Below are 15094 nucleotides of genomic sequence, written 5' to 3'. Positions count from 1 at the left end.
TAGACTATGACTCCCCACTTCTTTTTTTTTCTTCTTTGCATTACTTTTATCTACTTTGTGGTAGCACTTTTAAGCCAATTTGAAGGATTGCCCAAAAAGAAGTTGAAATTTTGAGACGTTAGATTCCAGTTAGTTTCTGTTAGTTTTGAATTAAAAGTAAATTTTAAATCTTTATAAAGTGTACATTTTCATCTCCTCATAAATCAGTAGATTAAGTAGAAGCACTTGAAAAAAAAAAACTTTCAAAAATCCCTTTGCTCTTAGATGTTATCTTAAAGGTATTTATTCTAAATTATGAATCAATTGACAAAAGTTACAAGGCAATCATACTTAAAACAAATGCTTAATTTTTTGAGACTGTTATGCTAGGTAGTTTAGGCTAGTCTCAAATTTATGATACTCTTTATTCATACTTCTCAGTGCTGATAATTTACTCTTTATTCATGCAAAATATTGAAATCAGAGATTAGTTCCTTGGATGAATAAGACTCCCTTTGAATCATTATTCTTTCTTGAGTTACCCAACCAATCAGAAGAAGTGGCCAGTCGCTACCTCATAGTTTCCATAATATTAGAAAGCTGGGACAGGGAAGATTCCAGAAAGAGGAGCAAAAATCTTTACCAACATGGAGAGAAACTTTCTCCTTTCGTACCAGTGGGATAAAGACCGAATTTTCTCATGAGAGAAACGGAGAAAGTCTGTATGTATTCTTTGGAAAAGTTACTACTTCCTGGTAATGCGACAAACAAATTTGCTCTATCAGCTCTATCACGATCTATTTTTTTTTTTTGGAGGGGGTGGGGACATGGTCTCATTCTAGTCCAGGCTGACCTAGAATTCTGCAGTCTTACACCAGCCTTGAACTCATGATGATCCTCCTAACCTCAGCCTCCTGGAGGGCTGGGGTTAAAGGTGGGTGCCACCACGCCCCTATTCTGCGTCTTTAGTTTCTATCCTGTATTTTTCCCCCTTGTAATAAACGCGTTTTGATGACACTGAAGGAAAACACCCCAACAGGGGGTCCCCCACGCTCTGCCCGGATATGGCGACACCCCAAATCACTCACGAGAAGCGGTCTTGATGCAAACTGCAAGAGGATTTTATTCCAAGCGCGCTGGGGCCCACAGTCGTACACCGCACAGGGGTAGAGGACTGCAGAGCCCTGAATGCAGGAACGGGACAGTTTTTATAGGGTTTCTAACAAAGCCTGTGCATTAGACCAATCATTTTTTTAATATCAGGAGCCCGCAGGGTGTTAGCCAGTCAGTTTGTGCCACCCCACAATTTCTAAGCCAATTAGTTTAATTTGTTCAAGCCCCTCGTGGACCAATCATTCTCTTATGACCTTGGTGGTCAGCATTTGTGCAGGTCCTTGGGTGGGAGTAGCAGAGTGTGGTAGCAGTCTCCTATGACCTTGGAGGTCAGCCTTTGCGCAATTCCTTAGGTGGGGGTAGCAGAGTGTGGTATCAGCCTCCTATGACCTTGGTGGTCTGAGGCAGGCTGCTACAGCTTATGGTGCGAGCTACTAAGGCTTACAGTGTGGGCTATTAAGGCTTATAGTGTAAGGCTTATAGTGCAGGCTATTTACAGAAACCAAATAAGTGGTTCACTTCATTACTCATTTCCCATCCTTGAGGGCTATCTCATGCCCTTTTACCTAGTTTTATATTAGGAGCGGGCTCTGATATAATGAGAAGAGGGATTCTTTACTTGCTTCCAACAGAGAGTAAAGCCTGGAGTTTGAGGTATGCAGGGAGCCCGCTTAAGCTCCCCTTGGAGCGTGATAGTATTTCTGAGCTTCTGAATTCTTGGGCCTTTCAACACAACATGGACTATACCTGTACATGAATTTAAGAACAAGGTTATTATATGAATGTGAAATGTCCCTCATAGGCCCAAATGTTTGTACACTTTAGCCGCTGCCGCACTGTTTTGGGAAGCTGTGTAACCTTGAGAAGCTGCTTCCTTGCTGGAGAAAGTGGGTTTCTGTGGGACAGGCCATAAGGATTATATCCTGATCCCACTTCCTGCAGAGCTTTCTGCCCCTGTCCATAACAAAAGTGTGAATAAAATAAGCAGCCACAAACTCTCACCACCACAGACCAAGCCGCTTCAGCTGCCATGATGTCCCCAGCATGGCAGACCAGGGCATCAGATACAGAACAGAACAGAACAGAACAGAACAAAGCTCATATGATAGGGTGGCTGGAAAAGTCACCCGTATTGCATGGTGCTTTGGTCACGCCCAGTAAAGGATACACTCTTGGCGATTGGACTACAGCGCACCCTGCTCTATTTGTGCACAAGTTTACTGGTGGAGCCATCAGTGACTTGGCCACACGCAATCGAGGACTGTTCATCTTAGGCCTCACTAGGCTTATAGAAGCTGTGGCTTCTTGAGTGATATATATTTTATGAAGTTGGGATAATTTTGCTAACAAAATCTGAAAATTACAGTAAGAAAAGAAAATGACTGGTCATTTCCACTAATATACATGGAAGTAAAAGGCCTAAAACTATGTTCAAAAATCAAGTCCAGGTATACAGAAAGATCATATATGATATCTAGTTAGTTAGTTGGCCTTGGCAACAAGATTCAGAATTAACATTAGAAACTTATCAAAGTATCTCACCAAAATATAAACATGTGTGGAGGAAGTATTCACCTCAGTATATACAGAACAAATTTTTAAAAATTATGAGTTGAAGATTATTAAAGAAGCATTACTATAAAATGTCCCTTATTTGGTAAAGTGTAACTCAAACATTCTATACTAAATATCACATTCTATGATAAAATGCCAGTAAATTTGCTCTGAGATAAGGAATAAAACAAAGTTATTCACTATTATCACTTCTTTTATTTCTGCTGGAAGTTCTGGGCATAGCATATGATGTTATTAAGGAAAAAATGGAGGGTAGAAAGAATGCTAACATTATTCGTAGATGAGCAACTGTATATAGCAAATGCAAAGAATGTACAGACAAATTAATCTAGTTAATTACAGAAAACAGCTGCAATATAGTAAAGCAGTAAGAGTGAGAAATAATAGCAATAGTACAGAAGTATCAAATAACTGAGTAAATCTAAGAAAATATGCAAGAATATATTTTCACATATTAAAAACAAACATGTGAGATAATTATGGACTAACAACCCATGGGTTACAGATAAATTCAAATAGAATTCAAATCACATTTTATTTATTTATTTATTTATTTGTTTATTTATTTATTGATTGATTGAGAGAGAGAGAATTGATGCACCAGGACCTCAGCCACTGCAATCAAACTCCAGATGCTTGTGCCACCCAGTGGGCATGTGCCACCATATGCTTGCCTCACCTTTGTGTCTCTGGCTAACTGGGATCTGCAGAGTCGAACGTGGGTCCTTAGGCTTTTCAGGCAAGCACCTTAACCACTAACCCATCTCTCCAGGCCAGCATTTTATTTTTTAATGTGAAACTTGGTAAGCTGGAAGATGAAAAAATGGAAGATGAAAAAAGTTGTAGGGTCATATAACATTGAACTTGCAGTTAACAATACTGTAGTGTGGGGATTGGGGAGATGGTTCAGTAGTTAACATTGTTTTGAAAACCTACTGGCCCAGGTTCAACCCCACACACACCTATGTAAAGACAGATATTGAAAGTGGTGCATTCTTCTGGTGTTCATTTGCAGCAGCAAGAGGCTCTGGTGCATGTGTGTGCATGCACGCACACACAGACACATATACACACAAATATTTAAAAAGACCAAAACAATACTCTCATGTATACTCAAGAATTTGTCAGCTGGGCATGGTGGTTCACACCTTTAGCACCAGCACTTGGGAGGCAGAGGTAGGAGGATCACTGTGAGTTCAAGGCCGCCTTGAGACTACAGAGTGAATTCCAGGTCAGCCTGGGCTAGAGTGAGATGCTACCTCCAAAAAGGGTGGGGGGAAGAATTTGTCAAGAAGGTAGTAACAAAACAAAGAAAAATATAAAAGATGCAAAATTCCAAAACTATGGAATGAAAACAGGCCAAATATCAAAACATGGTCAAAGCAAATGTAGAAGGACTTATGGTACAGAGATAAAGATACTGCACAGCTTGATGGTCATCACTGTAGTGTGAGGTTGGTACACTAATAGCCAATGCAGCCATTTGCAAACTATAAAAGGTTTGTCAAATCAGCCCATCTTGTACTGGGAGGCACTACCTGAGCTACCAGGGGAAAGTGGACATCTGTCCACTCAACTCAAAGTCTAAGCTTTTGAGAAGCAAACAACCTGATGTGATGCTCACACAAGTGCAGTTATGGCACACAGCCATGGTGGGTAATCAACTGCTCTTGGATTGGCTGACAGATCTGCTCAGTGGAAAGGAAATCATATCTGGAACTGGGAAACAGGTCAGAATAATATCCAGATAATGATTCTGTTTTCCAATGTCATGCTTTTACTAATTTTGAGCTATAAGAAGGTCTACGCCCTTTAAATTCTCTTAAGTTAATAATAGTTGTTCCATTTAACTGGTGATGACTTCACTCTCCATTGGAGAATCTGCTTCTCTTTTTCAGATGGAAGCTGTACCCGAGGAGATAAACAACCCAGTGTACTTCACCCCAGCCCCAGCTGAAACCACAGACGAATTGGGGAAATGAGCAAGAGTGCTGCTTTCTTAGTGAATCTGATATAAGCACATGAGTGACGGAGATAGAAACAGGACACTCAACACCTACCAAACCACAGGTTCAGATGCTACTAAGTCCCCATCACTGAAGTAAACTTAAAATGCACCCAACATGGCTCAGGAAATTTTGCAGAAGAGGGGGTGGAAAGATTGTTAGATCCACAAGTTGGGACATTTTGCACAGAGACATTGCCTCTCCCCCATAACTAACTGCTGCTCCTACAATGTATGACCCATAATCCCCATGGGGTTGTCCTATATACCACATGAGGAGAACCTCTTCAGAAAAGGGGCACAGATGATAAAAAGGATGATACCAGCATGTTGTTTACACACTAGGTATGTCCATATCTAATAAAAATAAATTTTAAAAAAGGTTTGTCAAAGAAGTCAATGACAAGAGCTGTCCAAGCAACACATTGTTTAACCTAATTAGCAACAAATAACTGGATATGATGCCCACACAAGTGCAATAGTGGTACACAGCCATGGGGAGGAATCAATTGCTCTTGATTTGGCTAACTGATCCACTCAGTAGTACTAGACCCATAGCTGGAGCTGGGAAACAAGTCAGAACCATACACAATCACAAGCCCACTCTACAATATCAAGCTACCATCAATCATGGGGTATAAGAGGGCCTACCTATCATACTGTCTATCAAAAAAGTAAGTGTTATCTCAATTTCTCGGGTGCTAACTTACTCTCCGTTGGAGAATCTGCTTCTTTTTTCCAGATAGATGCAGATCCTAAGAAGAGAGCTGCCCCAACATACCTCAAAAGGGGCCCAACTGAAACTAAGGACAACTGGCGAAATAAGCAAGGGTGATATTTTCCTGTGAACCGGATACCAGCACAAAGGGGAAGGAGATCAACGCAGAGAAAAATCAACTCCTACCAAATCAGAGAGCCAGAGCCTCAGAGGCCCCCAACACCTCAGCACTGAAGCAGACCAAAAATGAACCCAACATGGCTCGGAAATTTTGCGGAAGAGGGGGCGGAAAGATGTCAGAGTCACATGTTGGGTCATGATTTGCAGAGACATTTATCATACCAATAACTGGGGGCTAACTCCACAATGCACAACCCATTTTCATTAACAAGGAGGGTCTTATGGGAGGGGTAGATCACAGATGAGCCTAAATAATGGTACCAAACTGCCTGTATTTACTGAAAAGAAAACTAATAAATTAAATTTAAAAAAATATATATACTAAGCCCCAAATATGTACAATTGTGTATCAATTACAAATTAAAGCATATAAAATTAAAAAAAGAAGTCAATGACACAGATAAATGTGCTATTTATGTCTGAGAAGAAATATACTATCAATACTCCCCAAAGCAATCTATAGGTTAAATATGATCCCTATTAAAAGCTAAACTGTCACTTTTGTACATAGAAATATGATCCTAAAACTCAGATGGAAGGAACTCTAAGATAACCAAAACAATTTTAGGAAGGAATGAATTTGGATAACTCATATGTCTCATTCTCATAATATACTACAAAATAACAGTGATTTAAAAAAAAAGTTACTGGCAGAAGAATAAAAGCATACCAGTGGAAAAAATTTGAAAGTCCAACAATCAACTCATGCATTTGTGATCACTTGTGTTTTGACAAGTTTTCCAAGGTACTAAAATTGAAGATAAGGCTGGAGAGAGGGCTCAGTGGTTAAGGCACTTGCAAAGCCTAAGGACTGAGGTTTGACTCCCCAGTACCCATGTAAAGCCAGATGCACAAAGTAGTGCATACATCTGGAGTTCGTTTGCAGTGGCTAGAGGTCTAGCATGCCCATTCTCTGTCTCTTATTCTCTCTTTTGCATAAATAATAGAGGATAAATTATTTCTTGCACAACTGAATATATATACATGCAAAATTAAAAAAAAAAAAGAGAGAACTCCTGGCTTGGGATATGGTGCAGAGGGTAGTGATTGTTTACCATGCACAGAGCCCTGACTTTAATTCATAGCCCCACATATGCTGGGCATTCTGACACATGTTTGTAATCCCATTCCTCACATTCAAAGTCATCCTAAGCTACATAGCAAGTCTGAAGTCACCCTGGGCTACATGAGACCCTGTGTAAAGAAAGTTGAATTACTACCACTTACCATATACAAAAGTTGTATACTTAATGTATCCAAGACCTGAAACTATAACTTAGGGAGAAAAATTTCATGACCTTCATGCTGACATGCAAGTTTTAGATCTGGCATTAAAGGCACAAGCAATGAGAGAGAGAGAGAAAAAAAATAGATAACTGGTCCTCAAACACACTATCTAGAAAGTTAAAAAATATACAGAAAGGGAAAATATTAAACATCCTAAGTATAGAAAGAGTTTAATATCTAGACTATAAAGAACTTTTAAATTGCAGCAGCATAAAAACAAAAACTGGAGGAGTTGAGTGGGCATTTCTCCAAAGACTTACCAACTAATGAGCTTAACCAAAGATTAATAATAACATTAATTACTACTTATTCCTAGGGAAATGCAAACAAGAGATAATGACTTCACAACCACTAAAATGGCAATAATATAACAAAAATGGTAACAGCAAGAAGTACCAGTTTCTCCACAATGTTAGAAACAATATACAATGCAGTCACTATGGAAAAGCTTCGCTTCAGTAGTAGTAGTTTTTGTGTAAACTCTAAAATTAAGGCATAACACTATTGGCCATCTTGATATCTGATGATACTGAAAGGATCCTTCCTTCCCCACTCTGCCCCTGAGTTGAAGTCCCATCACCAAGCAGCTGTACTTCCCAGGAAGAGCAGACAGTGTTCTTGCTTATTTCAGAAGAGTGGGTTTCTGTTTCCTGGTAGCCTACAGACTCATTCAGGTAAGTCAATCATGGGATCCAGGTGTCACCCATTTTTTTGACACTGCAAAAATTTGGTCTTAGCTGGGCATGATGGAGCATGCTTTTCCTCCCAGCACTTGGGAGGCAGAGATAGAAAGGAGAATCACCTTGAGTTCAAGGTAACCAAAGACTACATAGTGAATTCCAGGTCAGCCTGGGCTAGAGCATGATACTCTACCTTGAAAAAAAAAATAGGGGAAAAAATTTTTGTCCTATAGCCTTTCTTCCCAAGTACAACTTAATGTGGTCCATGTGGCATTGCCTTACTCACAGGCTACGAGTACATGCACTAATGGATTCCTGACAATCTCATCTCTTTAGCCTCAGGTACTGCATTTTTGTCTATCATTACTCTAGGGTTGGAATCTGCCATCTACAATGGGGTGGATAGGAGGTAATAAAAATAGCCATTCAGGGCTGGAGGAGATGGCTTAGCAGTTAAGGCACTTGGCTGTGAAGCCTAAGGACCCAGGTTTGAGTCTCCAGCACTCATGTAAGCCAGATTGACCAGGTGGCATATGCATCTGGAGTTTAGTTTTAGTAGCTAGAGGCTCTGGCCTGCCCATTATCTTTTTCTCCCTCTCCCTCCCTCTCTGTTTATCTCTCAAATAATAAATAACCTGGACTACATAGTGAGTTTCAGGCCAGCTTGAGCTAGCTACAGAGTAAGCCTGTCTCAATAAAACAACAAAATAAATGACACAAAGTAAAAAGTACTCCTCCAAATCCTACCCCCACAAACCAACCAATAACCCAAAACACAAGACACCTCTCCCTCCCCAAACTGAAAAGTTATATTGTAAAGGAAGACATAGAGTATCATAGTACCACTATTTGTGAGGATGGAAAGAACCAAGATGCACCACTGGATGAGTGAATAAGCCAAAGTATTGTATTGACACAACAGAGTATTATCCAACTCTAAGAAGTAATGATGTACTGATACGTACTACAATGTGAGTGAGCCTTGAAAATCTGACAGTAAGCACAAACATCCATACATGAAAGGCCACATATGCATGACCAATTGTGATGAAATACTCATGTAAGGTAGATTTATGGAAATAAAAAGATCAGTGGGGCTGGATGTAGGGACGAGTAAGGAGTGCCTTAATTGGTATAGGTTCTCTGTAGGGGAAGGAATATATTTTGAAACTGTAAAGCTGGTGGCTGTACACATGTGGATAAAATGTCAGTTTTATTCTAAGATGTCTAATCATATAAACCGTTACCTCCAAGGCTTAAGAAACCTTGTGGAAGATGGGCTGGACAGAATGTAAGAGCAGGAGAATGGAGAAGAGGGCTGTAAAATGCTTTCACCTTGATACACCATGATGTCCTAGCGGGTGTGGTTTCCAGCAGATGACTGAGCCAGGCCTGTCCATACTTCACCATCACCATCTATAGAGAAAGGATATATGAGACTCCAGAATTCCAGACTACCTAATGGCAGCTAAAGATTACAGGAAGAGGTGGAGTCAGGTTCATCAGTGGTGTAGCCACTGGTAAGAAGCCCATTCCATAGTAAATAACTTTCCACCTGTGATTGTGCAATAACCCTAATTTAACTCAGAGGGTTAAAAAGGACATGAAAGTAAGATGGGGATTAAGGAGAAAGAAGCAGACTGCTAAGGCAAGGGAATTAGAGAGAGTAGTGCGGGGGGGAGGGGATAAGATCAAAATGCGTTGTATGCATGTATGAAAATGTTAAAATGGAAAAAAAAAAACCCCAAAAATTTAAAAAAGAAAACGGGGGAAAGTGCTGGGGGGGTATTACCATGGGATACTTTTTATAAGCATGAAAAATGTTAATAAAAATTGTGAAAAGATAAAAAATAAAATTAAATAAAATTTAAAAAAATAAGAAAAAGAAAAAAAGAAAAAGAATAAGCCATGTAATGTAATGTGTATTCAGGAGGGCTTTACCTTGAGAGTGCTGATGTTCATAAATGTAACATTTCATTTAAATATTGAAGAGAGAGAGAAAGAGAGAGAGAATGAGAATGAACAAATATATGGGTGCACCAGGGTCTACTGCCACTGCAAATGAACTCCAGATACATGTGCCACTTTGTGCATCTGGCTTACATGGGTAATGTAGAATCAAACCCAGGGTGTCAGACTTTGCAAGAGAATGCTTTTAACCAGTGAACCATCTTCCCAGCCTAGACACAACTTTTTACATGTTCCTGATATTAGTTCATAATTCCAGAGATTAGTTTGTCTAGCTAAATTTGACAATCTCCATCAGTAGTTGTCCTCACTTAGGAGCTAAGGCAACTTATGTGACATACTATGAAATTTCTAAAGACAAATTATCAGGCTTTTACTTTAGAAATGGAGCCTTTTAGAGATTGATGTCTTTCAAAAATTGAAACCAGATGGCATTGACATCCTTGTTTATTTTCTCTTTCTTTAGGATTTTTTATTACTAACTTTAATTATCCCAAAAGACAATTTTAGAGAACTTTTCCTCAGTGGCTTGGATGTGCACACATTAAGAATGAAATGAAGCCAGGCGTGGTGGTGCATGTCTTTAATCCCAGCACTCAGGAGGCAGAGGTAGGAGGATCACCATGAGTTCAAGGCCATCGTGAGACTACATAGTGAATTCCAGGTCAGCCTGGACTAGAGTGAGACCCTACCTTGAAAAGCCAAAAAAAAAAAAAAAAAAAAAAAAATCAACCAAATGAAATGCATTTTAGTTAATTAGAAGGATTCCCCTAAATCTTTTGATCACAGCTGTGTGTAATTATTTACTTGAATCAGAAGCTCCTGGAGCTGATTGTAGCACAGGTTGATACTTGATGGTCCAGTTTCACTGAGTTTGAATCATTAGCCAGGAGATGAGCAGTGTCCCAGAGTGAATCTGCTGTGTAGTTACCTCCAATTAACTCCGAAGTGACTGTCTTACATTTACCATTTGAATCCCTTCAATCATCTTTCCAAGCTCTGCTCTTAACATTCCAGCAGAAAACATGTATCAGATAGTATGTATGACACTATTTCCCGCTCCTCTAGGTATTTGGAGATGAAGCCACGATATAAGATAAGCGCCTTGGCCAGGAGTGGTGGTGCACGCCTTTAATCCCAGCACTTGGGAGGCAGAGGTAGGAGGATCGCCATGAGTTTGATGCCACCCTGAGACTACACAGTTAATTATAGGTCAGCCTGGGCCAGAGGGAGACCCTACCTGGAAAAAAAAAGAAAAAGTGTGTAGAAGCACTTTTCACATCCTCTTCACCAGTTTTCTGATTTATAGCATCACTATGATGAGGAAAAAAATCTAGCACTTGGGAAGCAGAGGTAGGAAGAGTGCTGTGAGTTTGAGGCCACCCTGAGACTACATGGCGAATTCCAGGTCAGCCTGGGCTAGAGTGAAACCCTACCTTGAAAAACCAAAAACAAGCAAACAAATAAACAAACAAAAACTAACCTATGCAGAGCCTTAGTACCTTCCAGAATGGCAAACTATCACTCACAGCTGTGGAAAGAATAGGTTTATAGACCCCAGCAGAGGCCTCTTGGCCTTGATTTGTGCTTTCTGTGGGCCCCAGGGCTGAGATTGCAGCCATGGTGAAGATCTCTGGTGTGTTAGGTACTCTTCTCATGCTTTTTGTGATAATTCATGGTCTAGCTGAAGGTAAGAAAATGTGGTTTCTAGAAGTGGTAATTTCAAATAGTGGGGTGCTTTTTCCTATAAACATACCATTGGCTTTGGAGCTATTTTGTTTAAATAATTTGCCCAGTTGCTAATAATGCACCAGAGTATAGTCAGATTACCATCTTATTCAACCATCTTGATGGTTGTGGTATATCTTCTTGAAAGTATCCAGCACACTGGCCTCAGAAATTGAGTTCAGCCAGGCGTGGTGGCACACGCCTTTAATCCCAGCACTTGGACTGGAGACTGCTGTGAGTCTCAGGCCAGCCTGAGACTACATAGTGAATTCTAGGTCAGCCTGGGCTCGAGTGAGACCTTACCTCAAAAAAACAAAACCAAAAAAATTCATGGAGATGGAAAGAAATAATTTGTTTTGAGTCATAAAGTGTTATCAAAATAATTAAAATATTTTTTATTTTAGAATTCTTTAGTTTCAGCTAGCTACTCTGGACATATTTACAGACTCAAATAGTTTAACTCAAAATTTTAAATGGAAGCAAATAGCATCTTTTCCTAGCTTTGTGCAGTCAAATAGCAATATTATCCTTCTACTATATTTCAGGTTTAGATACAGTTGCTTAGAAGTTTTTGGAAAGGTATTCGTGAGACCTATTGTTTGAGATTTGAATGCTCTCTAAGGAACTGAGGCATATTTATCTTAAAACTTTTCAGAAAATAACTCAGGATTTTTTTCCTCTGATGAAGGAATTGACTCACGTAGAGATTAACTGGTCTCAGATTTGACAACTTTTAAACATGTAGAAATACAACGTTTTCACCCTGCATTTGAGAATTCAGCTTAATTAAGACATTGGAAGTTCCTTGAACTGTTTGGGGACAGACCTGTATGATGTTTTCTTTCTTTATTGTCTTTGACAGTCACCACATCCTGCACTGCAGTCTGGCTGCAGGTCAAGGTGAGCCGAGCACCTATAGTGGAGAACCTGCAGCCGCAGCCTAACGAGCTCTTTCTGGGGTACAGCTGCCCCGTCTCCTTCGTGGAGCAGGACTTCTTTGAGTTCCTTTACATCCTCACTTACTGTGGCATCACGGTGCATGTAAGAACATTGGTTATCTCAACAAGCAGTGAATATGTAAGATGACAAAAACTAAACTACCGAAGTTTGCCTGTTGAGTTTTATGCTTCATGTAATGTTCTCGTAGCTCCTTGTTTTTAGAGTATTTCTAAAATAGAAATATAGAAGCTAGTATTTTCAGAGGTATGTCTGCCTTTCCCTATTTTTGGCCACCTTGAACTTTTTCTCTCTGCTAGAGTGATTTTATAAATCTGTCATAAATAAAAATCTAACTTGAAGGAAACTTTTTTAAACAGTTCTTAAATCTGTTCTTTTTTTTTTTTTTTTTGACCTGAAATTCCAGTAGATCTATCAAAGTATCATTGCTGTGTTGATATGTGAGGGGCGATTTTCTTTCTGAAATAAGAAATCGTTTTTCTTTAAGCGAACTTGTTTACTGTGGTTGCAAAACCAGCTTTTATCTCCCCTCTGGGAACAACAGTGGCTTCACACTTGCTGTAAGTAACTTGGCAGGGTTTGTGCTCTTCGGCTCCTGGTGCAAGAGCCCATCATGTGTTTACAGCTGTAGTCCTAGCACCTACAATCATGAGAAGAATAGAAGTCCTCTACTCAGCACAAGGCTGACTCACCATGCACAGATGTTGTCAGGTATTTAGGAAATAAATGAGAAAGCTATGCTAATTTCCTCTTCTAACACATGCTTAGTCAAGTGGAGTCTTTTTAGGATTTTTTTGGGGGGGGGATATCTAGGAAAGGGACTCACCTTTACAGTGAGATTATAAAGAGGTACTTTTTTATTTATTTATTTATTTATTTTTTTTTAATTTTTTATTAACATTTTTCATGATTATAAAATATATCCCATGGTAATTCCCTCCCTCCCCACCCCCACACTTTCCCGTTTGAAATTCCATTCTCCATCATATTACCTCCCCATTACAATCATTGTAATTACATATATACAATATCAACCTATTAAGTATCCTCCTCCCTTCCTTTCTCCACCCTTTATGTCTCCTTTTCAACTTACTGGCCTCTGCTACTAAGTATTTTCATTCTCACGCAGAAGCCCAGTCATCTGTAGCTAGGATCCACATATGAGAGAGAACATGTGGCGCTTGGCTTTCTGGGCCTGGGTTACCTGACTTAGTATAATACTTTCCAGGTCCATCCATTTTTCTGCAAATTTCATAACTTCATTTTTTTTTTTACCGCTGAGTAGAACTCCATTGTATAAATGTACCACATCTTCATTATCCACTCATCTGTTGAGGGACATCTAGGCTGGTTCCATTTCCCAGCTATTATAAATTGAGCAGCAATAAACATGGTTGAGCATGTACTTCTAAGGAAGTGAGATGAGTCCTTTGGATATATGCCTAGGAGCGCTATAGCTGGGTCATATGGTAAATCAATCTCTAGCTGTTTTAGGAACCTCCACACTGTTTTCCACAATGGCTGGACCAGATTGCATTCCCACCAGCAGTGAAGAAGGGTTCCTTTTTTTCCACATCCCCGCCAACATTTATGATCATTTGTTTTCATGATGGTGGCCAATCTGACAGGAGTGAGATGGAATCTCAATGTAGTTTTAATCTGCATTTCCCTGATGACTAGTGACGTAGAACATTTTTTTAGATGCTTATATGCCATTCGTATTTCTTCCTTTGAGAACTCTCTATTTAGCTCCATAGCCCATTTTTTGATTGGCTTGTTTGATTCCTTATTATTTAACTTTTTGAGTTCTTTGTATATCCTAGATATTAATCCTCTATCAGATATATAGCTGGCGAAGATTTTTTCCCATTCTGTAGGTTGCCTATAAAGAGGTACTTTTAAAGCAGATATCTAATGAAGTCTTCAATTGCTATTCAGGAAGTGAGAAACCATAGAAAAGAGGGGGAAAACCTCAGGGCAAAGGAAAGCTTAAAAAGTTAGAAGATAGGAGGATTGCTGTGATTTCAAAGGCCACTCCAAGACTACATAGTGAATTCCAGGTCAGCCTGGGCTAGAGCAAGATCCTACCTTGAAAAACCAGTATATATATAATAAAAGTTACAGGAGCAGGAAGAGAAACTGGTATTTCATGATGTGATTTGGATTATAGCATGTATCTAGAAAATTATGCAGGGGCCCTTGCATTCCTGTTTATGAGATCTCCAGATTAACATGAGCTTTATAAATAATCATTTAGTGCATATTGCCCTGTATAATGCTTAACCCTAAAAGTTTTTTTTTTTTTTTAATTGTGGACATTTTCCTTGCTTTTGGATGATCTGAAGTATTTTGCACATCAAACTTCAGAGATGCTAAATGCTTCCCTTAGAGACAAATTATGGGTTAATATTGACTTCATTTGGATGTATGTAGGAGTTGGGTGCTGTCATTTGTTTAAAATATTTTATTTATTTACTTGCAAGCAAAGAGAAACAGACACAGAGAGAATGAACTTGCCAGGGCCTCCAGCCACTACAAAAGAACTCCAGGTTCATGCTCTACTTTATGCATCTGGCTTTACATGGGTACTGGGTAATCAAACCTGGGTCATTAGGCTTTGCAGACAAGCACTTTGACTGCTGAGCCATCTCTCCAGCCCATGTATGCTGTCATTTTTAATTTTTTTAAATTTTTATAATTAACAACTTCCATGATTGTAAAAAAAAATATATCCTATGGTGACTCCCTCCCTCCCCCCACTTTCCCCTTTGAAACTCTACTCTCTCCTCCAGACACAAAATGGCCTGGATATCCATGACCTCACAGTGCCTGACACCAACTACACAAGACCATCATAATAGGAGGAAAGGATGATGACATCAAAATAAATGAGAGACTGTATGC

This window comes from Jaculus jaculus, chromosome 1 (assembly GCF_020740685.1).
Source record: "Jaculus jaculus isolate mJacJac1 chromosome 1, mJacJac1.mat.Y.cur, whole genome shotgun sequence".
NCBI classification, from domain to species: Eukaryota; Metazoa; Chordata; class Mammalia; order Rodentia; family Dipodidae; genus Jaculus; species Jaculus jaculus.
Note: the sequence above shows the minus strand (reverse complement) of the source record.